Source organism: Balaenoptera borealis, assembly GCF_965194805.1.
Source record: "Balaenoptera borealis genome assembly, chromosome: 2".
NCBI lineage: Eukaryota > Metazoa > Chordata > Mammalia > Artiodactyla > Balaenopteridae > Balaenoptera > Balaenoptera borealis.
In genome coordinates this window covers 4,552,768-4,577,853 of record NC_138867.1, presented here as the reverse complement: position 1 = coordinate 4,577,853, position 25,086 = coordinate 4,552,768, and positions in this window count along the sequence as shown.

Genomic DNA, 25,086 nt, shown 5'->3' with positions numbered 1-25,086 from the left:
TGAGCAGGTTGTCAAGTGCATGGCAAAGGCACAACTTCAATGTGCCTCCACTTCAGTTTTACCGAACCAGGAAATTCTGTCGATTGGCTAGTTTGGAAAGGGGTGGTTTGGGTTAGCCTTGGTATTGACATCCTACCTTATCCTCCTGCCTTTCAGAATTGTGGGCAACAAAGTAGCACGCAAAGCACTGATCATTGCAGAAGAAGATTAAAATAGCAGCTGTTCTATAGTAACACTCATTGGAGAAGGGAGTCTGGCCCTGAGGTCTGAGTGTTCCATTCTAAACCTAACTTCTCCAGCCTGGGAGCTAAGTTGGCTTCTCATGGGGGGATGCTGGGTGTGGCTGAAAGCCCCGCTCTGCTCATCTGGCCATCTGGGAGAGGAAGCAGACAAGAAAAAGACTTCCTTGAGGATTGGAAGATCCAAGAGAGGCCCTGCAGGCCAAACAAGTCCAAGTCTAACTTCATCATAGTGACCTTCACCCCAAACTCAAGAGTGAGATAACTCTCTCCTCATTGGGAAAGAGTGAGTGGATAGGAGCTGGTCAGAGGGGGCTAGAAATGTTCTCTTGGTCCTGGGGTGTCTCCACAAAAGGAGGTGTGGACAGGTGGTAAGTGTCTCTCTGCTGATGCCAACCTTGCATTTTTCCCGTCTGTCCTGGCTATTCCTCATGCTCCAGGGAAGACCTCATGATACACATGTTCAACATGTCCCTGGTGGTAATCCTCAGCTGCCTTACTCGTGGTCCTTCCCTCATGCCTGTAGTGGAAACAACTTCCTGTTAACGGTTTTGGCCATCTGGCTTCTCCACACACAGACATCAGGGCAGTGAGTATTGTTGGAGAAATTGCACACAACCGTGCTCCTCGGGCCAGCATGTGTTTCTGTGTCTAGTATGTTGCACCCTCAACACTGATCATTGTCTTCTTTAACATGTATCTCTCATCAGTTCCCTCTCTTGTTGCTCTCAATATTTCCTAGTCTGTTAGCCCCTGCTGACCTTCAGATGTGTCCTTCCAGCCTGCTACACGGAGAACACAGAGGCATCCAGGACTGAAGCCCCAGAGGTGCTGTCCCCTTCCTGGGACTGATGTTCTCTGGGCTCTTCCCACTGCCTTCTCCCCACTCATACTCAGAGGCTGTCCTACAGAATCCTACCCTCCCCTGTCCATCATTTACTCTTTCTTCAACTAGTCCTTCTCCACTGCTTTCTTCCCCATAGAAACACACCCACACCAACATTGTAAACGACTAACTTACCAAAAAAACCCAAACCTTCTCTTGGTCTTAGTCCTTTCTCAGACACTATCTGAAACATCTCCTATTTTTTGTGGTTGTGTGTCTAGAAATACAGGCCTACATTAGTTGCCCTGTTTCCTCACTCTTGAATCAACGCACCCTTAGCCTTAGTAGTCTGTCCTATACCCCACATTACTGAACTCTTCTCAACAAGATCTCTGTGATTAACCAGAAAGCCAGTCAACTGGGCCCACATCATATTTCCTGGTAGCCACGGAAACTTGACACCATGGACCTTGAAACACCCTTCAGACTTCATGTCTGCTTTGTTTGTTTGTGTGTGTTTTTCTCTCTAGGTTCTTGCTGCTTCTGTTGTTTCCTTCTCAATCCTCTTTGAAGATTCCTCTTGTCTACCCAGTTCTCACACCTTGGTGGTCTTTCTGTCCCTACACTCAACTCTCTCCTTATGCCTCTGCCCCTCCCTGGACAATGTGACCTGTATTTCTTGAACTGCCACATCTAGTTTGATCTCCCTTAACACTTTTTAATTGATTTTTAATCATCCGTATTCAGATGCTCTTCCACTCTCCACATTTATGTGCCTAATTGGCTACTAGACATCTCTGACTGTCTATCTTCAGGCTGGGCACTGTTTGAGAAACACTCCTTTGTGGGCAGGTCACTACTTTTCTCCAAGTCTCGTACTTGAGAGGAAGGGCTGTACTTGTGGATCTCCAGACCCTAAGGGAGGCTGGGGGCAACACTTTATGGAATCCATTCTTTACAGAGTCCGTTCTGCCCAAGATTGTGGGTGGAGGCCCCTGGAGCTTCTTGGTAAGCCATGATTGCCACCTTTGAGCATCCTTACTATAGCGAACATGCTGCATCTAACAATCTGTCCAAGGTCTTAGGGTTACCCCTTTTATGTAACCCCAAGTGGGTACCTCACCTACTCCAGGTCTCCTGCCTGGCTCCCTGACTTACATGAAAACCTGACCTATTGCAGCAGATAAACCCTCACTGCATTTCAAGCTTAGCTACTGTTATTGACTGAAAAGCCCCGCTTCATAATTTTGATGGTAGGAAACAGGATAAGCATGGTCAGCAGAAAGCCCTGATACAGCCTCATGAGCCCAGGAACTCATCCACAGTCTATAGGTGAACATGTGCAGCTGTGTCAGACTTCATGCGGACTCTTCCATGAGTTATCCATTTGCAGTGCCCTGGATCCTGTTTTTTCTTATTATGATTATTTTTGTTTTCTCCCTTAAAAAAATCTTTTTAATATAGCTCTTTCTTTCATGAAATTTTGCAGAATCTCTCAATTATCTAGTTCATGGACTTGCCCAAGATGTTGTTAATATTCCCCTCAGCTTGACTAAACTTTAGACAGATTCCTTCCTGACTCTTGGCCCCTGACCTCCCTTTTCTTTGAGCATTTGCTTTAGAAAACCATCATTGTAAATTTATTTTCTCCACCTTTGATATGTATGGAACTCTTTTTGAAAGATTCTTGCCAGTTTTACAGCCCAACGATGTATTTCTCAAGAACCTGGAAGCCATGCCTTTGAAATGTGATCATCGGGGAAGATAGCTCTCTTATCTCCTAGTCTCTGTGGGAGAATAGGAGCCTAGCTTTGACGGGTGACAGTTAGCAAACACAGATGGCCTAATCCAGACAGAAACATTTGCAGATGCAGGAATAACTCAATGTGCTGGACACACCGCACTGATCAACCTCTCTCCTAACAACCTCCAGTACTTTCCACTACCTCATCTCAGCAGATTAAACCCCTACCTCTCTTGGTCTTATCAGACTTGAGGTCAGACTGAGTTCTGTTCTCTCTCTCCTATTGCAAAAGGCTTGCATAAAGTCTTCTCTGCCTGTTTAACCTTGTTCAGTCACTAGACAGACTACTTTAACTGGGTTACATTTGTCCCCTTTTTCAGATATCTCAGGTCAATGATGCAACCACAGATTTATAGGAAAACGTTTGACTAAGAAAATGATGGTGTCCACACATAATCAACTATTAAGTAGGTAGGCTGTATGGAGAGACCAATGACATATAGTGAGACTCAAAAAGAGTTTCAGTTGTGGAGACTTTCCTTTTTTCTTAGCTGACATAAGAAGACTCAGGATTCACTTACTCTTGTGTCCAGATGCTCATGTTTTAAGTCACTGTAGTTCATACAGACTTCCTTTGCCTCTCACTTCCATGGAAGAGTTCTTTGTCCTGGAGAAGGTACCTCTTTTTGCCCTGGACAAGGATAAAAAAGTCTCTGGTTTGCTTCCAAAGAAGAGATCTCTCTCTCTGTTTCCTTTGGGAACCCACATACCCTGAAGTCACTTCTGGTGCTCAAGTTCCTCAGTCCTGAATCCCTGGAGAAGACTGGGGACTCTACTGGCTTGTAGACATATTTTACTCCCCCTCTATCTACCTATGTCCTATCTTTTTGCATTCCTTCCAAAGAGCTAATTCAGAGCTTTCTTTGGGTAACTCCTTCTAACTGGTTCCCAAAGGATCTTGTCTCCATAATGCATTTTTCACATAGCTAGATTAGATCTGTGTTTCAGGATATGCTGTGGAGCAAATTCTGCCCTTAAGTGGCCTGCATTTTCAGCAAATATAATTTTCACACTTGGACATTGGAGCTAGCTGCACTAACTCTACTTATCCCATAGCCGATTTAGCTTAAATCACACATGGCAAACTTGCCATGACACAGCATGATAGGCTAGCCTGTAGGAATTTTAAAAAGTGCTCTGAAACTTTTAAAGTATTTTTCTGCATCTGGATTTTCACTTTGAATCATCTGGCTGTACTTTATCAGATTAGGTAATGCCGAAGAAGAAAACCATCCCCACCTCTAAAAGCATACCTCAAGGGCTTTGTTTGTGGTGAAAGAAGCATTTGTTAAATCAAATACATTTGTGATTTTTGACCAGAAACTGCATTAAAGCTTGGTAGTTAGAGGAATCTGCGTGAAAAAGTGTGCATCACGCAATCCGATCTCCCTTGTGAATCCAAACAATTGGAGGAGCACCAAGCAACTTGATTAATCAAATAAAATGGATCTATCAGAGCTATTAGTGTATCAGTGATTTACTCATAAAGTAGCACGCTATTAAGGATGACTTTTGGAATCATTTTGAAATTGGAAAGCAAATGCCTACATCTGAGTGGGCAGTATGTTTCCCTAGAAACAGTTCCACTCCTCCAACAATAATGCATACATTCCTATCACTGCATGACTCAGTGCCATCTGGTCTCTCTCTCTCTCTCACTCTCTCTCTTTTTTTTTTTTTTTTTTTTTTGCTAGAATATAAAAGCCTGTTAGATTTTAAGAGAAAAATATATTTCTAAGATATTTTAATTCTGGTTACTGTTTCATTTTGCTTTTCACCTGAGATTTGTCTTTTAGGGCTTCGACCAGCCACATTTTTATGACCTATTTTGTACATTCTGTTCTTTAGGCCTTGATCAAGGGAGGTATTTTAAGAGCAAGGAGATTTTCAATCAAGATGACATCTGAATTTAGTAGTAGTTGTACATATTCTGTGAATGTCTTTCCAACGTAGAACAACATGGTTCTTTACTTTTGCAGGCATAGATCTGAGCACATTGCTCTTTGCACATGCAGACAATGTACAAGGTTCAAAATGTGTCACTGAAAGGTGAGGGGAGGTGGTTGAATTCCCTGTTAGGGAGTGTTGGTGTGGGGCTAACTTCACGGCTCCTTTACTCAAAGCAGGCATCCAGGGCATGGCACGCATCATATCTATGGCACAAAGAGAATAATTCTGCTTCCCACCCTCAACAACATTTGCATCTGTTGGGATAAACTTGAATTCAACACACAGCAAAAACCACAGCTAATCAAATGGCTTGGAGGGGTCTCTTGTCCTTATGTTTCAGTCTTCAGCACCTGGATATTGGCAAGGATGTTGGTCTGTAGGTTCTGAGAGCACAACTTACAGACAGGGTACATAACATAGTCTGGGACCAGAAGAAAACACGCAAAAGAATGTATTTTCAATGATTGTGCTGCAATCGGATGACAAACACGAGTATTAGAAAGATATTTGTTTTATAATTCCATTAGTTGTAATAAGATAGATAAACAACCTGAAGACAAACCCTCACTTTAATAAATTTATTTATTTTGTTTATTTATTATTTTTGGCTGCATTGAGTCTTCGTTGCAGTGTGTGGGCTTCTTACTGCGGTGGCTTCTCTTGTTGCGGAGCATGGGTTCTAGGAGCGCAGGTTTCAGTATTTGTGGCACGCGGGCTCAGTAATTGAGGCTCGTAGCCTCTAGAGCACAGGCTCTGTAGTTGTGGCGTACAGGCTTAGTTGCTCCACGGCATGTGAGAATCCACCTGGACCAGGACTTGAACGCATGTCCCCAATATTGGCAGGTGGATTCTTAATCATTGTGCCACCAGGGAAACCCCTACTTTATTTTAATTTTAAAAACCATTACAAAACCTCTTTAAGTAAATAATAAAATTAATTGTTCATATTCACTACCAAGTAGAATGCAAAGAAATAAAAGAGTTTTCCAGAAATCCCCATGGACACTGCATTGAAGTATGGATCTTCTTTCCTTGTTTTCTGACCCTTGAAATGTGAAAATTCATTTTGATTAACATTATTAGGATATAAAATCATTTATCTAGAAGTCCCTTAACTTACTACCAGAACTACTGTTGTCAGTCACCCAAGTGAGCCAATGAGCATTATTTATTGGCTCTATCTTCTGAATCATCCAGCTTCCAAATTGACAGGTATTCTTGCCTAATTAAGCCCAGTGGGTAATTGCCACAATTATTAGGATGCTCTTCCTCCTTTATTTAGACGTGAAATCCTGCGTTATATTTGTCTTTGTTAAATTAAAATACTTATCTTTGCTTGTTCCCAATGCATTGACTTTTATCGCTAAAACAAAGGAAGCTGGGCTTTTTTCTCCCATGTCTACGGACCATTTGGGGCAGCATCTCAAACCCTTCCCTCTTGGTGTATTATGCTGTGTGCCTCACCCGTCTGTTGATACCGACACTTAAAGCCAGGAATACGTTGCCTGCAGCCTCTGATCATCAGCAAGGTCCCAGCCAACGGTCGAGAGGAAGTTTGAGAAATGTCGAACACCTTATTTCCTGCAGATGCACCACGACATCACTAATGGGTTCTAGAAACTCTGAACTTGAAAAAAAATGTAGAGGAATAGACTTACTTAACTCTGCATTCCCCAAACATTTTTTGCTAAAAAATACATACAAAATTATTTCCTCTTTTAAATGTCATACTTGTTCACATCATGGAAAGCTGTGTTAGATTGACAACATTTTAGAAAATGATGCAATTTCACATCAAATTAAAAAAAAAAATGAAACAATGAGTGGAGCTTAAATAGTCTAACTTTGTATGTTTGCCAGAATTGTTGTGATTAAAAGATCACAAAGTGAAGGGCCACTTTGTCAACTTAATCATGAGCTTCAAAGTCCAAAAAACACTGTAATGGTTCTTAAAAACAAAGAATCAAAGTTCAGATCCACATTCTAATTAAAGCAGGGATTCAAAGAAATTTTAGAAATACATACAACCATTTATTTCAACCATTGCATTATTTTTTCTTTATTTTATTTTATTTTATTTTGTGTGTGTTTTTATTTTATTTTATTATTACTTTTTAATTTTTAAAACATTTTTATTGGAGTATAATTGCTTTACAATGGTGTGTTAGTTTCTGCTTTATAACAAAGTAAATCAGTTATACATATACATATGTTCCCATATCTCTTCCCTCTGGCGTCTCCCTCCCTCCCACCCTCCCTATCCCACCCCCTAGGTGGTCACAAAGCACTGGGCTGATCTCCCTGTGCTATGCGACTGCTTCCCACTAGCTATCTATTTTATGTTTGGTAGTGTATATATGTCCATGCCACTCTCTGACTTTGTCACAGCTTACCCTTCCCCCTCCCTGTATCCTCAAGTCCATTCTCTAGTAGGTCTGTGTCTTTCTTCCCTTCTTGCCCCTAGGTTCTTCATGACCTTTTTTTTTTTTTTTTTTTTTTCCTTAGATTCCATATATATGTGTTAGCATATGGTATTTGTTACTCTCTTTCTGACTTACTTCACTCTGTATGACAGACTCTAGGTCCATCCACCTCACTACAAATAACTCAATTTTGTTTCTTTTTATGGCTGAGTAATATTCCATTGTATATATGTGCCACATCTTCTTTATCCATTCATCTGTTGATGGACACTTAGGTTGCTTCCATGTCCTGGCTATTGTAAATAGAGCTGCAATGAACATTTTGGTACATGACTGTTTTTGAATTATGGTTTTCTCAGGGTATATGCCCAGTAGTGGGGTTGCTGGGTCGTATGGTAGTTCTATTTTTAGCTTTTTAAGGAACCTCCATACTGTTCTCCATAGTGGCTGTATCAATTTACATTCCCACCAACAGTGTAAGAGGGTTCCCTTTTCTCCACACCCTCTCCAGCATTTATTGTTTGTAGATTTTTTGATGATGGCCATTCTGACTGGGGTGAGGTGATACCTCATTGTAGTTTTGATTTGCATTTCTCTAATGATTAATGATGTTGAGCATTCTTTCGTGTGTTTGTTGGCAATCTGTTTATCTTCTTTGGAGAAATGTCTATTTAGGTCTTCTGCCCATTTTTGGATTGGGTTGTTTGTTTTTTTGATATTGAGCTGTCAACCATTGCATTATTTAGAAGCCTTTCATGTTTAGTTAATGTATTTGGTTTGGATAAGGCCAAAACAGAACAGGCTTAACAGCTATTGAAAACAAATTTATGGTTACCAAAGGGGAGATGGCGGGGAGAGGGATAAATTAGGAGCCTGGGATGAAACATACACACACTACTACATGTAAAACAGATAACCAACAAGGATCTACTGTATAGCACAGGGACTCTACTCAATATTCTGTAATAACCTATACAGGTAATGAATCTGAAAATGAGTGAATATATGTATATGTATAACTGAATCACTTTGCTTTATACATGAAGTTAACACAACATTCAAATCAACTATACTCCAATAAAACTAAAAAAAAAAAAGACCAACTGGCTCTTTGAGAAAAGAGCTTTATTTCTAAAAACTGTTTAGGTTATGCTCCAGAAATAGCAAAAGAGCCCCAAGAATTCTGGGATCAACTAGAATTCTAGATCATTTCATCATATCAGCCAAAGGTCTTTTAGAAGTTCTTGAACTCTTCCTGATTTATACATTTTTAAAAAATTTCACTAAACACTAGATAATTTAGACCAATTTTTTATAGTAAAATTCAAAGTTAACTTCTCTTGCTCAGAGAGCCAATGTCTTTCACATTTACCATTTGTAAAACACACCAACAATTGGAATCTAGTGGTGATCTCATGTCTCTCAAGAATGTCACCTTTGATTTATCCCTTTCACACCTCTGGAGGGGTTGTGGGTAACATTTCTTAATACCTAAATGGATAATAACAAAGTAATTGTAGTTATAAATAATGTGTTTTTTTCATTTTGTAGACTCAGGAAAAATGAGGCATAGAAGAGGAAGTATTATAAGTGGTTGTCTAAATCTGCTCAGGCTGCCATAACAAAATACCACAGACTGGGCAGCTTAAACAACAGAAATTTATTTTCTCACAGTTCTGCAGGCTAGAAGTCCAAGATGAGGATGCCAGCATGGCTGGGTTCTGGTGAGGGCCCAATTCCTGGCTTGTAGATGGCTGCCTTCTCACTGTGTCCTCTCATGGCCCTTCTTCACATGCATGAGCCTGAAGAGAGGTCATGAGACTTGACCTCATGCCCACATCTGACCCCAATCACTTCCCAAAGGTCCCATATCCAAACACCATCTCATTTGGTGTAAGGCCTCAACATATGAATTTTGGGGGGTTTTGTGTTGGTCTCAGACCCTAGATAGCGATGCTCTTGGCTAGGAATGCCTGGGGCACTGGCCCAGACCTGAACTACTTGTCGGGACCCTACAGACGTTTCCCCAGTGGGAGCCAATTTTGTAGCTGGACCAACCCTTGTGATTCTTATTATAATTACAGGATACTCTTCGGCAAAAACCATCAGGGAACTTTGAGAAACAAGATTTATTACTCATATGTCCTGGAGGGTAAAGGGCACACCCAAAGCCACACAGTGAAGTCATGGGGAAGGAGAGAGAGAGAGATTGCAGGTCTTTGACTCTGTCTTTATTGGGGTCAAGGGTGGGGTGCCTAGGGTTCTGTTGGTTCACTCTTTATGGGCAAATTTAAAACATGAGAGCAGCAAATAGGGCAAGGGAAAGGAGACGTGGGGCCCCTCAAATGGTCAGTTATCTCATTACCCAGGGCTTTATGGAAGAGGGAGCTTCATGGGTGGAAATAGCTTAATTCCTTATCTGGTCTTTTTGCTAGTAACTATCTAATACAGCTGGCAATATGCTTATTAGGGATGGATATCTTTGAAAAGGATGCCTCAGCAATCAAAAAGCTTAATGTCGGGTCCTTACAATACAAGGGGATCCCAACTTTTGGTTCATAATAATGAGCTATGTAACAGATATTACTTTTCAGTCCAGGAAGACAGCATCACATGACCCAGCATCTCACTTTTCCAGGCTCAGCTTCCGAGGCTGGTCCAATGATTGTTCATGTGTTGTGGGTTCCAGACCCTGCAAGTTCTAACCATTGTAAACACCCCAGTGTATTCCTGTTCCTTCTTAAATGGTGGCTTCCAGCACTGAGCAAATTCTAAGTGTGCAGTCACAAAGAAGAAAGTCACTATCATATTGATTGTGGGAGGAAGGCACTGCAAGTACACTAAAAAGCCTGTGAAGATCATTTTTATTGATAGACATTGTCTTAATTTGCTAGATTAATAAAATATTACATTCAGTGAAAGAATTTATTGCAATGTTATTAAAGTGGTGGGATGGACAAAATATTTTTTAAAAGCTTCAAACTGAACCTTTAAATGAGAGGAAATAGACCTTATTGTCCAAGGAGAAGGGTTTCTGCTGCATCAGGACCAGGCACCTGTTCTCAGTGAGCATCTTGTCACAGGCAGTGTTTCAGGCTTTGGCCACAAAGGCAAGGACATGTGTCCACCTTAGATTTAGGCAGTGTGCATGCACAGAGAAAAGGCCATGTGAGGGCACAGCCAGCGAGAAAGTAGCACCAGCAAGTCATGGATGGTGGCCTCGGAGAAACCAAACCTGTTGACACCTTGATCTTGGACTTCCAGCCTCCAGAACTGTGGGAACATAAATGTGTGTGTTTAAGGTGTTCAGACTGTGATGCTTTGTTAGGGCAGCCTGAGCAGATTACTGTACTGCACCCCTTCTCCACTGAATGTTTTTGATGATACTTGAGTGGTGATATCTTGATCTGTTCTCCTTGGGTTTGGAGCTGCTTCTTACAGAAGATGCCCCAGATTGTTTAAGCATCAGCGTGATGAGGTCTCTTTCTTGTTCAACCACATACCATACTGGGCTGCTAGTCAGCTACAGGACATTTGCACTGATGTATAAGAGCCCCAAGGGCATCTCTCAAACATCATCCAGTCCTATACTATATGAAGAAAATGCAACACAGTGTCTGCTTCCAAGGATCTTACGATCACATCTAACAATAGGCAGGGGTGACCTTATTTGAGATGAGTTGGCCTAGGCAATGGCTTCAGGATCTTTGAATGTCTCTCCAGGCCTCTGTTTCTAGCACAAGGACAATACACTATTTGGCCTCTTAGGATGGGTCACTGGAACAGCATCCCCTCACCTGGCTGGCAGGTTGAGCTCTACTCTAAGCTTAGACATCCCTGGTCCCTGTGGTCCTTGTCATAGGTCTGCTGTGACAGGTCTGGAATTAGCCTTCCCATGTGCCTGCACCTGGGAAGGAATAGTGATGATGGTGGTCCCAACCAAGCACTGCAGATCCATTTGAAGAGTGCTGCTTCTGAGGATGTCATCTCTTGGCCGCTGCATGCAGGTGACTTGCATGCAGCCTTTTGGGCTGCCTGGCTGGAGTCCTCCACATTTCAGTTCTTGCTGATGTGACTGGTTCCTCTATCCTCCTGCCATGCGGTGGGCATTGGCCTCACAAATGGTGCTGCTCTTCCCCTGATGCTTTGGTTTTCCTAAATTAGGTGAGTCAGGACGCTTGACATTTGTTACCTGGTGACGGACGTGTTCAACTTCTTCTGTAAAACACACACCACACTGTCACAAGATGTCATGGCTCACTTTGCACTACTTGGACCTCAACAAGAATATTCTGCTGAATCGCAGGAAGACCGTCACCCTCTGAAAGACGGCTCCTACGCTCCTACCCAAGGCTTGTTTCCCGCAGACTCTCACATCTCTTTTCCTGTGGGCCCTTCCCTCCCCTCAGTTGTTCAGATACAAAACATGGTTTAATTTAATGTCTTTTTAATAACCTAAAACTTCCTGAAATGTGCCATCCAAGGATATGGATGACCAAGGATATGGACTTAACCAAGTCTCAGTCTCTCTATTTCTAAAAAGAGGAAAATAAAAATACTGCCTTACACAAGGTGGTGATCAAACAAGAGGGTATGAGAAAAAGCTTTATAATTCACAGGATCCATAAGATGTTTCCCAGGCCTTTTTGCTTTGTGCGTCTCAGTGGTTATTTTTGTCCAGAATTCCTGTTCTAGGAAGGGCCACAGGATCTGATCTGTCCACCTAGACACTGTCACTTGGTCCAGGAGTAGGTCTGTGGACCCACCTAGGTCAGTCGTAATGCCTCAGCCTTCCTCTCCTCCCTCGTCCCTGGCGCATTTTGTTTAGCCAGGTTTGATTCCTAAACAGGCGACACCGAAGAGGAGCTCCCTGGGATGTTTGGATATAGGGGAGAGGGAAGCCCACCAGCTCATTCTATCATGAGTTGGCTGAAGGCTTGTGAACTCTCAGACAAACTCCACATTTGTAAAATGTAAACCCAAAGGAAGAAAAAAAAAAAACAAGACAACTTTCTAATTTCAAGTCTGACCCCACCCTCAAAGCCCAACCACATCTTTGCCCTTCTCAATAGCCCTGGGATTCTGCAGCCAAAGTCCCCTTTGACATAGCTGTTTGAGTTGGATGAGCCCCACTTGCAAAGCAAACCTAGTGAATACAATAATGATTAGTAACAAGCCCACCCTGCCTGATAGAGTGACCAAGTGCCAACTGCATGGATTTACTCTTTCCTAAGAACCAAGACTTTGTAGTCGAGTTAGTTATAGACATCTGTGATAGTATCACTATTTTCTATTCCCACAACTTAAGGATGACATCAACATTATTTCTGGACTTACACTCTTTCTGTATGATTGCATATATTGCAATTCAGGGCCAACGGAGGTAGGAATTCCAAGCACTGTTCCAGAACCCGATAACAGTCACTCCCTAATTGTTGAAGTCAGTGGGAACTTTCTAAGCCTGTGGATTCTATGTCAACGGAGCCTCGATTTTGTTCATTAAGGGAATCCATTCTTCGCATGGGGCTTTTCTCCTCCCATCCTCTGCTTGGGGCTACCCGCCTGGGGTTCCCCAGAGCATCCACTAAGGAGAAGCTAGAGAGGACGTATAAACCACATAGTCACTGTGATAATAAGAAATTAATAGATAATATATTCCAGAAGAATCAAATAGCAGAGCACTTTGAGTTATGAAGAAAAAGGCAGCTTAGCAATTTATCATAAGTCTGTATTGAATTTATGACAAGTGACTAAATTGAGTCTTTGACTTACTCCCTGCAAATTAAACTGTTTTACAAAGCAGCACCTCTTCATGCCAAATACATTATTCTTTGTGACCAAATGTTTATGTTTCCAATAGCAGAACTTGGTGTCACTGTGGATGGGTCTATGGCGCCAACCACTTCGGCACATTCCTGACCATCTCATGAAATTGAAACTTCTGATTGCTCAAACACAACTTGTCATTTCTTCATTAAGTAGATGAAAAATATTTAAATATGTGTTTTGGAATTGAACAGTGTTCTTCCTTTCTGGGAACTCTTTGAGATGAGTCTTCCATTTGGGACTTGGGAATGTGATATTAAAAGTACTGTTTTGGCTCTTGGCCTTTCAGAAGTCAGGGTATAAACAGTAATATAGAGAGGATCAAATTGTTCCTCAAGAAAAAAATATTGGATTTTAAATCAGACTAAGCAGAGCCAAAAGAAATAAATCATGTTGATAGTGAGAAATAAAGGATTCCTGGGATGGAAGTATTGGTCAGGAGGTTGAGGGACTCAAGTTGTGGTTGAGGGCATGGCTCACTGAGATTTCTGCCACGTGGAGATGGGGGACCAACCAGGGTCTCGTGGTAAAGAGGACGTATTGTGGGGTGACTCGTAGCCTAGGGGAGCGGGCAGAACTCTCTCAGCACAACAAAGCCATAACATCCGAGTCAACATGTGTTATAACACCTGGGGTTAGAAAGAGGGTTACCTTCTCATGTCTTCTATGAAAAATTATCCTTGAAGAAGAGAGACACACTTTATTTTAGATACTGTATGAAATAAAGAACTGTGTTCTGGAAGGAAAGGCCCCCTCCTGTCTCCCCTCTACCTGAGTCCCTCCTCTCTCCCAGGCCTTGGTCATGGTCTAGGTCAGCAGATTGAGACCAGCATGAATGCCCAGGCTCCACTTGTCACAGAAAGTTCTTCCACTGGCTCCTGTGACATTCCCAATGTGGAAGAGGGGGAGCTCCATTTCTGTTACTTGGAATGAAGAAATGGGGGGAAGACTCAAGGGACTCTGCGGAGGGCTTAGGAAGGAAGGTATCGAAGAGAGGGGTAAAAGAGAAAGCGGAGCAAGGATTCCAGCCGCGTGCATCACTCCACAAAGACCAGGGAGCGTTCCCAGAACAACCTAGAAGAGATCTGAGCAATAAGGCCTCCTCTGATCTGAGGGAGGAGCCCAGAAAACCATATGCTCTGAACCCTGCAGGACTCTGGGGGATTTGCTTGCAAAATGGCGTGTGATGTGATATCTGGAAAAGGTGGAGAATTTGTATCTCCTTCTGCCCAGGCAGAAGCTGAGACTTCAAATGTCCAGCTGGAGGAAACCCATCCTCCATGCCCCATCCCAGCCCCCAGGAGACGTCAGGAATGCAGCCTCTGAGACCAGTTACGGGAATCTACTGGGACAGCTGGACCCTTATCAATTGGCCCTTCGCTACCAGCCAGAAACCTCAGAGGAATATGATAACATGGGAAGATCAAGGGGGAGAAGAAAATCCCAACAAAAAAGCAAATTAAAACCCACCAAATAAACACACAAACATGGGCTGATTTAATTTCTCCACAGACCATCCAAACATGTCCATGAAAAAGTACACAGGTAACACTTTACTTTCTGCACCTACAATTTCACAGGATAAGGGTCTAGCAGGAAAAACAAAACAAAAAACCCCACAGCATTTGATCTCTATCCCCTTGGCATAATAATAGGTTTGTAGCATTATCCAAATTATTTTCTCCTTCCCAGTTGACTGGGAACAATGACGATGTCCCATGCAGCTACAGAAGGCACTGTGTAAGCTGCAAAGTTAATTAACATGTTCATGATACTGCACATTAGAATCTGAGGTTCATTAAACCTGCAAATACTTACTGAGCATTTGCTATATACAGCATGCACTTTGCTAAACTTGTAAATGTATTTACTCGATTATTCCTTACAAAAACTTCATGGAGGAGGTTCTATCATTATCTCTGTTTTACAGAAGATGAAACAGGCACAGAGAGGTGGAGTACCTTAAATGAAGTCACACAGTATGTGAAAAAGCTGAGATGTTCAACATCTCAACAAAAATAAAATTATACTCATTTTAGAGATTAAAAATTCTAGAAATAATTTTTGAAGGAGTATAAACAGCTTATATTTCTATTAAATAATTTGTATAAAATTAGTCAATTAACAACATGACTACTATTTTGAAATAGGTAAATGCACCAATGAGACAGGGAAACCTCAGAGGTCCAGGTATATCTCAGCAACTATATGTGAACAAGATACAATCCAGGTAAATGTGAAAAGAATAGACTGCTAAATAACCAGTTGGAGAACAATCTGGAAGAAATAAGTCGATTTAGATGCCTGCTTTACACCACACAGAGAAACAAATTCTACATGGTTTAAAGATCTAAATACAAGAAAACAAAATTACAAATTAGAAAATGCTGTTCTTAGTTGATAATCTTAGAATAAAGATGGCTTTTCTTGGGAACAAATAAAACAAAGAAGCTATCAAGAAGACAACTAAAATACAGATTAAAAATTTCAAGCAGTAGCCTAGACAAAGTCATTTGCCATGATATCCATAAAGTAAAAGGAGAGCTTGCAAACCAGTAAGGGAAATATCAAAGCCCAGTGGAAAAATAGACGAAAGCCTGAAACAGCAAGTCACAAAGAAATGAAAGGGACTTAACTAGCTCACAGATAAAAAGATGCTCCTTCCTTGATATTTAGGAAGATGCATGAGCAACAAAGAGCTGCCATTACCCATATGGTGAACTTTTACAAGTTTGCATGTTGAAAATATCCAGAGATACAAGAAACCGTGAAACTTTTGTATACGGTTGACCTGAGTAGAAGTGATCACAGTCTCTGGGAAGATTATTTGTTATTAACTATCAAATTTTAAACGCACCCATGCTTTTGCTAACAATTCCATTTCAAGGACTGTTTCTCAAGAGTCTCACACATATAATCAATCATCTGTATAATGTATTGCAGCAGGATTTGCAATCATGAATAAAGGGAAGTAATCCAATGCCCACTAAAAGGAAAATGTAGAGTAGAGGGGGCTTGCTTTGTCCATCCTCTGAAACATTGAAATGAGGGAAAACCCAGGGAGCCTGATCCTCGGAGAGGGCCTGGGGCCACCGCCAGTCTGACTCTTTGTAAAACTGTTTCCAGAGTCTATTGTATGTCTGTGCCCGTGCAGGTTTGGAATAAGAAATAAATATCATCATGTGAAATGGTTAGCAGTGCTTTCCATGTATGTTGCTATCAGGGAAAACGAGACGGAGACACAACTTCCAACCACGGTTGCTCTTGTTTATCTTGTATTGATCCATCTCATATCGACAGCTGGATCATAAACCCAATAGAGGTGGGAATAAATAATCTTCCTTCTTCTTTTATATCTCCCTGCCCCTAGCGCCTGGACTTACTGTTAGATACTGCATAACCCCAGAACCAACCCAAACTGGCCCCATCTTATTTCTAACAAGATGCAGAGTTGTTTTTCAGAGACCACAAGACATGACTGCAAGTTTTGGAGCTGAAGCATGCGGAGGAGGAAATTTTTAACCTCAACACTGGAACCAAAGTTTCCCGCCACCTCACAGAACCAAAGGATCTCGACTTGACCTGAAGCAAAGGGTCCTTGTCCAGGAAGATCTGGTGCTGAAACCCACCGTTCCATACCTTACCATAAATGGTCAAGTTTCAGGCCCTCCAACTGAAAGCTGCCCCACCGGGGCTTCTGTGTACCAGCCCATCCTCCCTAAGTCAAAAAAGTTTGACCAAACCCTGGACTGGGGAGACAGATCTGAGCCTTGCCTCCTGTCTCCTTGCCAGTCAACCTCACAATAAAGCTTTTTCTTTTCTCAAGTCAGTGCCGGTGCCGTAGTATTGGCTTCTATGTGTCGGGCAACACGCCCTTGCTTGGTAACAATGTACAGTATTTAGAGATAGTTTTTGGTGGATCCCTTTATTCACGGTAACTCTTATTTTGGGGTGCACTTCCTGTTGTGCTGGTAAGTGAGCCCCATTCCCCTCTCTTAGATCTGAACTTCTGAAAGGACACAGGCAACCTTTCCTCCCAGGGGCTCAGCTGTGTCCTTCAGTTGTCCTCAGAGCCTGGAAGCCCAGCCTTTGCTACTTGGATACAGACTCTGTGAATACCTGCTGCTCAGGGCTGGGCCATGGGGACCATGGTGATGTGAGGTTGGCAGCCGGGCACCAGTCAGGGTTTCTGACCATGGCCTCCATGTAGCCTTAGTCTTTTATTTTCTGAACTCTGAAGCTTTGACATCTTGGGGCCTCGATGATCCCGGAGGAATTTCCCCTCCCAGAGTCATCTCTAGAAGGAGATAGTAAACAACTAGCCTGGAACAGGGCTTTCATATGCAAACCAACAAATCCTGAGTCCATAAGCCCAGCTGTTTCCTCTATCAGACCCTCACACTCCAGACCATGGTCATCTCCCTATCTGGGCATCTTATGGTACCTGATTAAAACAGCTCCTGGGTACCATTACAAAACCTATGGCTTAGATGTGCTTTCTATGCCTCAAGCCCCAGGAACAACCCACCTCCTGCTGGTCCTTTTGAGGCTCCTTGTGGCATTTATTTCCAGAGCTTCCCATCTGCTTCTCCTCCACAGGAGCCTGGTGCCCCGGACAGTCTGTGGAGCTTCCGTCCCTGTGGTCATGGCTGGTTCATCTAGCCACTCCCCAGGCACCCCTGCTACCACCACTCTGTCTGGATGCTGGGCCTGTTCCACAGGACAATCTCAAAAACACCTGTGTGGTCTGTGTGAGGGATCCCAGGGACAGCTGTTAGCCCAGCCGAGGTCATGGGCCAGAGCCAGAGACCGGAAGGCTGGCTAGGGCAGACCCCAGGGCACAGCTGTCCCCCCTCCCAATGCAGATGCTCCCAGATCTCCCGTGACCCTCAGTGCTGCCGGAGCAGGTGACACCTGCAAGAGAAAATGCGTGACAGACATGTAGTGTCCTCCAATAGAGTTGGCTTGAGCGCCAGCTTTTAATTTGACAGGCAAATAGCATTTGGGGACTGTGGGCAAGGTTGACCTGCAGTGTGCAGAGAGGTCCCCTAGGTGGCAGCATAGCACCAATTGGCCAGATGGAGAAACGCCATCCTTCCAGCCAGGAGTGCCCATCATGGTCATGACAGGAAGGTCAACAGAGCATACTCAGGTCCTTCAGGCAGGGCAGCCACTCAGGCAGTGTCTCCAGAGGGGAAGGGACCCAAAGTTCCAGGGAAAAGAGAAAGCTCTTCCTGAGAAGAATTCCTAGTCAAGGAGTAGGGCCCTGTGGTGGCATTGCAGATGCATGTCGGCCCGGACGAGAGGAATTCAAAGAGGCCATCCCGCACTGCCAGAGGCCAGTGATGGAGCGGAGATGTCAGGCAAGGGGTCAGGGGATTCTGACGTGGGAGTCTGGGCTCAGTCGGAGATGAGTGAGGCTGAGGTCAGCGGCCAGGCAACCGGCCGGATCAGGGGTTGGTGAGAGGTCAGGAGAGGTCAGGGTGTCACCAAATAGCTCTGCCTGTTGCGGAGTGCCTGAATCTTCCTGGAGAAGATGTCCAGACAGGTCCTGGGAAGCCACTGCTCATAAAACACAAGTCAGGAGAAGGTTTTTGAGAACCTTGAGTCTGACTCAAACTGTGATCTTGCTTGAGAAATGCAGCTCAGTCTTTAAAGGGGTCTCACAGTTTATTTGCTCCCAAAAGGAAACATTATTAGTTATATTAACATATCAACCCCAATGTGTAAAGTGTGTGCCTGACAACATTACTTTTAAGGTCATTACAAAGCACGGACTGGGTTTTAAAGAGAAGTGAGAAAGACCGCATTACTGCCATCCTGTGCCAACTCAATAAGACCTTGGAGACTTTATTTCATTAGTGATGTCACTCAGAGAATAAGACATATCACTGTAATTGGTTGTGCAGGGCCTGTCCCAGAACTCACAGCACTTACCCATAAAATGAAGTCTATATATGCTTCTTAAATTGAGTTCAAACCAACTATAGAAATCAATTACCTTTCAAATACCCTCTGTGACTATTAATCCAAAATCTTATTGCTGAGCTTCACTTGCTGTTGCCAGCTCTGTCTTCAGCCGTTGAACAGAGGAAATTGTTGGGAAGATAGGGAGTGAAGGGAAGGCTGAGGGAGGTGGAAGAGGATGAAAGTTATCCAAGGAAGGAGGGCTGTGCGGTGAAGTCACAAGATCAGCAGACACAGAAGCCATGGTTTGGCAGAAGCTCAAGGGAACTAGACATTATATGCCTGTCACATCTACCAGCTTCAGTTTCTGCTTTTGCAAAAAGTATATTCTGTTCAAACTGCTGGAAAATTCTGTCCAAGGGGGACCATGTTTCTCACCCGTGATTTACGTATAATAATATTCTTCCTTCCTCAAATTATACCATCCATCCCTGAACTGAAGGGATACCATGCGCAAAGACGTTAGGGAAATTCCACTGCTCAGTCCTAGGAAACCGTGTATAGGAGCCACGTATTGTACATTCACAGTTCTTTTCGTGGGTGAGCCTGTGGGTGATGAGTTTTGGAAGAGTGGAAAGAAGATTCAAGACTTAAGTCTATTATATCCCTAACTTTTAAATTATTATTCTTTTGGTCCTGCTGTCAGCTTTTCATGGATTGAAAGACTGTTTTCTATTATAGACTTGGTAATTCTACTGTGACAAAAAGTTTAGGCTGATTTTTTTTCCATCAATATTAGAAAACACAATAGAAACAGTGATGTAAAACTTAGAAAAAGAAAGTTACAATGTAGCTCTTGTAGGTACATATTCAAGGAATCTACTAGATATATTGATTATGTCATACTAAATTTCTATAACGTGTATAATCATAGCATAATTTAGACGTATTCTATAAATACGTTGCAGTTCCAGCATGATTTGTCTACATGCTTCACCTCACCAACATGTCTGGAGTGACATAAAAGAATTAATAATCCTCATCGTCAAGAAACATAAACAGGAATTAATGCTTGTGGCTAGATTTCACTTGGAATTAATGTTTGTGGGAGGTTTCACTCGGATGAAATGCTCAGGTATCAAAGAATGTGATTTGCCTGCTACTTTGCACCAAAGGAAGACTTTCTCTTTGTTATGCTGGGCAGTAGGAAGTCCTGACTTCTGCTCAGAGGGAGACTAGTCCTCTACTTCTTAAGGCTGTTCACTGTACAAACATCCTTGAAAAGCTGGTCTGGAGCAAATGTAGTCAGTGCCTCTGCTCACAAGACGTGGGAAGTACGAGAGACCCACAGAGAGCTGCCTCCAACTCATGTACCCGCGGTGCCTGTGAGAGGCGTGGGCACATGGGAGTCACGGGCTAAGCATTTCTGAATGTGTCTGTAAATGAATTAGAGGCCAGAGATGGCAGATATTCATGACAGTCTGACTGTCTTACCTGGCAGTCTGACAGGTAAGCAGTTTGATGACTCCCCTCCCCTTCTGACGTTTAAGTTGCCTGCTGACAATGCATTTCTGAGGTCTAATGCTGAGGCAGCTGTCTGGACATCTGGCTGGTTCTAGGCACAGGATATTTACAAGTTTGGTGTGCAACACTTGGAGAGTGCCTGTGCACGAATGCCCGAAGTATTTTTAGCCACAGCTTGTGGCATCACCTCAGCACCCAGGCAATGCCAGCTGCAGAGGGTTTTGCCACTTTGGTCCTAGATCATACGCTTTAATTATCAGCCCTTGATTGTAAGAAATGCTAGTTTAGACCCTCAGGAAAAAGGAAGAGTTGGTGTGTGTGCTTTGGAAGGAGAAGAGATCGTTTCAAGCATGTCCCATCATTGGCATGTTCCTTTCTCTTGCTTTCAGTAGTGAGGGCTGAGATAGAAATTCCTCCCCATGGTGATTTTCACAATAGTGAGGTGCCCCTGAGTGAAGGTCTCCAGAGCTGACAGATTTGTATTGCTGTTGCCTTGGCAACCTGTCATTATGCAGAGAAAGCCTTGGTCTTCCAGGGTCCAGTGTGACCTCATGGGGCTGGGCCATCCTGTACACAAAGTGGCAAATGCTAAGCAGTTTGCGCCATGTTTTAAATGACAAAGGTCACTTGTCCATGCTTTTATGCTTGGGATGGTACCAATGACCAGGACAGCCTCTCCAGGAGGTGACATTCTTGAATCTTTGAAGAACACTCTTAAAGTGGGTTTTTGAGAAAATTTCCTCTATTTTGCTCTGAAATCCCAACCAGGAACATTTTTATGCAGGAAGTTAGGTGCTAAGATGTAGAAGATTTGGCCATTGGTCTTTACATTTATATATGTAATGTTCTGAAAGCAAGGACTTCACTGGTCGACTTCTAGCACATACATGCATGAGCAACTGTAGTTTGAACAAAGTAAGAGCAAGAAACCTAGCTAGAAGAGTCTGGACTTTCAAGAGCTGTAATTTCACAGAAAACTTGCAACATGGATTAATATAGAAATAGCACACTTTATGCTTACAGGAAAAAACAGTAAAGTCTTCTGCTACTTCTAAGCAGTTCTAACACCTTTAGCATTGCGGCTAAAATAGCTCAGAATCATGATGTAGACAATTTAGGAAGGCTGTGTGCAAAGAGTTGCATGTTAGAAGGTTACATGGCATGCATATGAAGCAATCGTGGAGATACACCAAGTGTCACTTTTTTCATTCACTCAACCCTTCTTGTACTTTTCCTAGATGGTGGGCACTGTGGCAAAGTGGTGATGCTGGCAGATAGGATTCTTACGTGAGGGTAAAACCAGTGGAAATAGTCATAAAAGCTAATGGGTGATTACAATACAGGGTGACAAGTAAAACCAAGGGAAAGATCAGACTGCTGTCAGAGCAGATGAAGTGCTGTTAATTAATAACTCACAGTTCAAGGACTGTAATGTTCAAACTGAGATTTGAAGATGCAGGAAAGAGAACAAGGGAGCCAGTCATGAGGAAGGAGAAGTGTGTGTGTGTTTTGCAACTCTGATGTGTTCCTAAATTATGACAAATGGTTAAAATATAAGAGCTGCGCTGTTGACATTCTTGGTCTTGATTTCAGGAAAGAAACTTTCCCTGGCATTGGAAGTAAAAGACAATAGAAGAAAAAGAAGAAAGATGTATTTTGTACCTATTAAATAAACAGCATTATGAAAAGAACTTCATATGAATCATCACAATGAATTCTTGTGACATATCTCCAGCAATAATAACCAATATCATCACAATTGTACTGAAGGTCAGAGCTTAAACTACCTTCTAGGGACCCACACCTGGTTAGCTGTCATGTCCAGATCCAAACACATACTTGCCTGATGCCAAAGTTGGGGGCTTTCCACTCTTTCATGCAGTTTATCTGAAGCTTTTCCAAGTAAAACTAGACCTTACTTCTAAACAGTATGCATGTTAATGTAATGATAGTGATGAAGTTACATTATAAAAACGCTAACATCTCCCTGGCTTCTGAATGATCGAGTTTATTTCTCCCTCCCTCCCTTTGTGTATAGGATGCTGGGTTGAAGGGCAGTGTCCTAACCGCAGTGAAGCAGGGACTTGCGCTCCTGCATCTTGAGGGTCAGCCACCTTCAGATGTCAAGGGCTTCCAGGGTCATCACAGAAAGGAACTGTTTGCAAAGGCCATGAAAGAGATTTTCACACATCCGCTCTGTCTGCGGAGAGAACACCTAACATCCATTGCTAGGGCCATTTTTGTTATTGTTAGCCATTGTTAGAACACCTAACATCCATTGCGTCAGCCATAGTGACTGGACCACGCCTAACCGAGTGGGGCTAAGCACACAGTCTCTGTGTGGGAGGGGCTGACGTACCAGGATTGTCACACATGCTTTTACACACAGGTCACAGAAATAGAGGCTTTTTTCTTTTTACAATAACACCATAAAAGTCAACTAAAACAAAGCAAGGCTATTACATATATTCATAAAAACTCAAAGACCTGTTGTCTGAATTCTATAAGCAAAGAAAAATGTCTACAAGCTGGTTAATTGTTTTAAGCTTGGATTCTATTTTGACTGCCAATCAGTCACCTGCCTGAAATGTGAGTTAGAGAATTCAGGCAGCTATTAGGGAAAATAAGGAGGCCACATCATGTGGGTTATTTGGACAGAGTATTACGGCCACACCTTTTATATTACATTTTTACTAAAAAAAAAAAAGGTGTGAGGAATGATGTTCCAATGTTCCTAAGAGTGTGTGTTTGCAAAGAGAGCTTGGGTTGAGGCTGGTACTCCTGGCAACACGTCCTTCTCAGCAAGAGCACAGCCAAAGGGTTCCCAGAGGCACGGGCTTAGCTGGTGTGGATGACTCTGTACTCCTGGAAAGGCTCAAGGGCGGGGCCAGGGACATGCACTCTGGTCTCGCATGCATGCTGCACAACTCAGAAGACACTTCCGAATGCTTAGGGGTTGCTTTGAAGTGAAAGATATTAAATCAAATACCCCAGAGGTGAGGGAGGGGAGGGGTCCACTGGGTTGCAAAGGGTTCAGATCTAGTCCGCAACTAGTCTAGTTACAGGGCTAGAGGTTCTTGGAGGATGTCTTCTTCTCTCCAGAGCCCCACGAAGGCCCTGAAGGCATTCCTGGGTGGTCCATGGTCTTCACAGCCCACAAAAACTCCCTGGAGCACTTTCCCAGACCCGGAACTGCACAGCACATTTGCTTCTTCAGCAACTGAGTCTCTCCTGATCACCAGTCCTTAATTTCCCACCAACGTGGATCTAAGCCAATGTGAAGATAGAGAGCCATCCCCTGCACCATTCGCCTAGTTTGTTCTTGCTTCCGGACACTGACCCTTTCCTTCAGTGAGAAAACACACACACTCACACACACAGCACCCCAATTCTTTCTCAAATGTGACTTTCTGAGTTGCACAGTGCCATGACAATATAACATTGAAATCAAGAGGCCACGTGTCAGAGTTTTGTCCATTTCTATCCATTGATTCTGAAGGAGAGAAGTGCACCTCTGTTGTGCAGAAAGCCAAGTGCACAGTACACATACAGTAACTCAACTTCACTGTGAACCATCACCCTGAATTGAGCTAAACTTTGTCTTTATTTTAAAATAGGTAGTGTTTCAGGGAGATCAGCTCGGTGCTTTGTGACCACCTAGAGGGATGGGATGGGGAGGGTGGGAGGGTGGGAGACGCAAGAGGGAAGAGATATGGGGATATATGTATACGTATAGCTGATTAAAAAAAAAAAAAAGCAATAGTATCTGTGCTGAAAACTTGACAAAAAGAAGACATCACATTGATATATATTTTGCAAAATAAATTTCTAATAACTTAAAAAAAAAATGTAGTGTTTGCCACTGCTCTGCCAGGCAGAATTCCAAGAGTTTCCCCTTCCATGTCTCATTGAATTCTCAAAACAAACCCATGGGACAGATATCATGGCTCTTATTTTATGGATCTGAATATGGGAGCATCTCGATGTGCAAAGATTTTAGCCAAGGACCAAAATACTCATTTGCAAAGGCATGAAACCCAAGGGATTCCTTAAAACTTCCCTGCAAAAAACATTTAATTTCAATCTCTTTTTCTAAGTTGAAGTTTTTGTTCCTTTCTAAAAAACCAAAACAAAAGAATTATATATACATCCTTTACAGAAACCTTAAATTAATTAATATCATGGCAAAATCTAACATTTTTATAGCATTTACATTTCAGAAACAATTATATGAATATTATTTCAATTGAGATTATGCAAAGCCCTTTCAATTCATTTACAAGTCAGAAGTTTGAACTAAATATTGCAAATCTGGGTGGCCTGAGCAATTCTAGCTAGCTGTAACTTAATATCAATTTAATAACTGTGTGTCCTTTGTGCATCAATATGAAAATAACAGTTAATGTATTTTTATTGAGGTGCATCATATGTGGATGGCGAGGGCACCGGTTATGGTTTCACCTTGTACCCACCAGTCCCTCAGGAAGGAGGACGCCGCACACACCACGCGCTGAGAGCCTCTCACCCACCAGCTCTCCATCACCCCATCTTGTCTCTCCTTTGGCTTCAGACACAGTGAATCGTAGT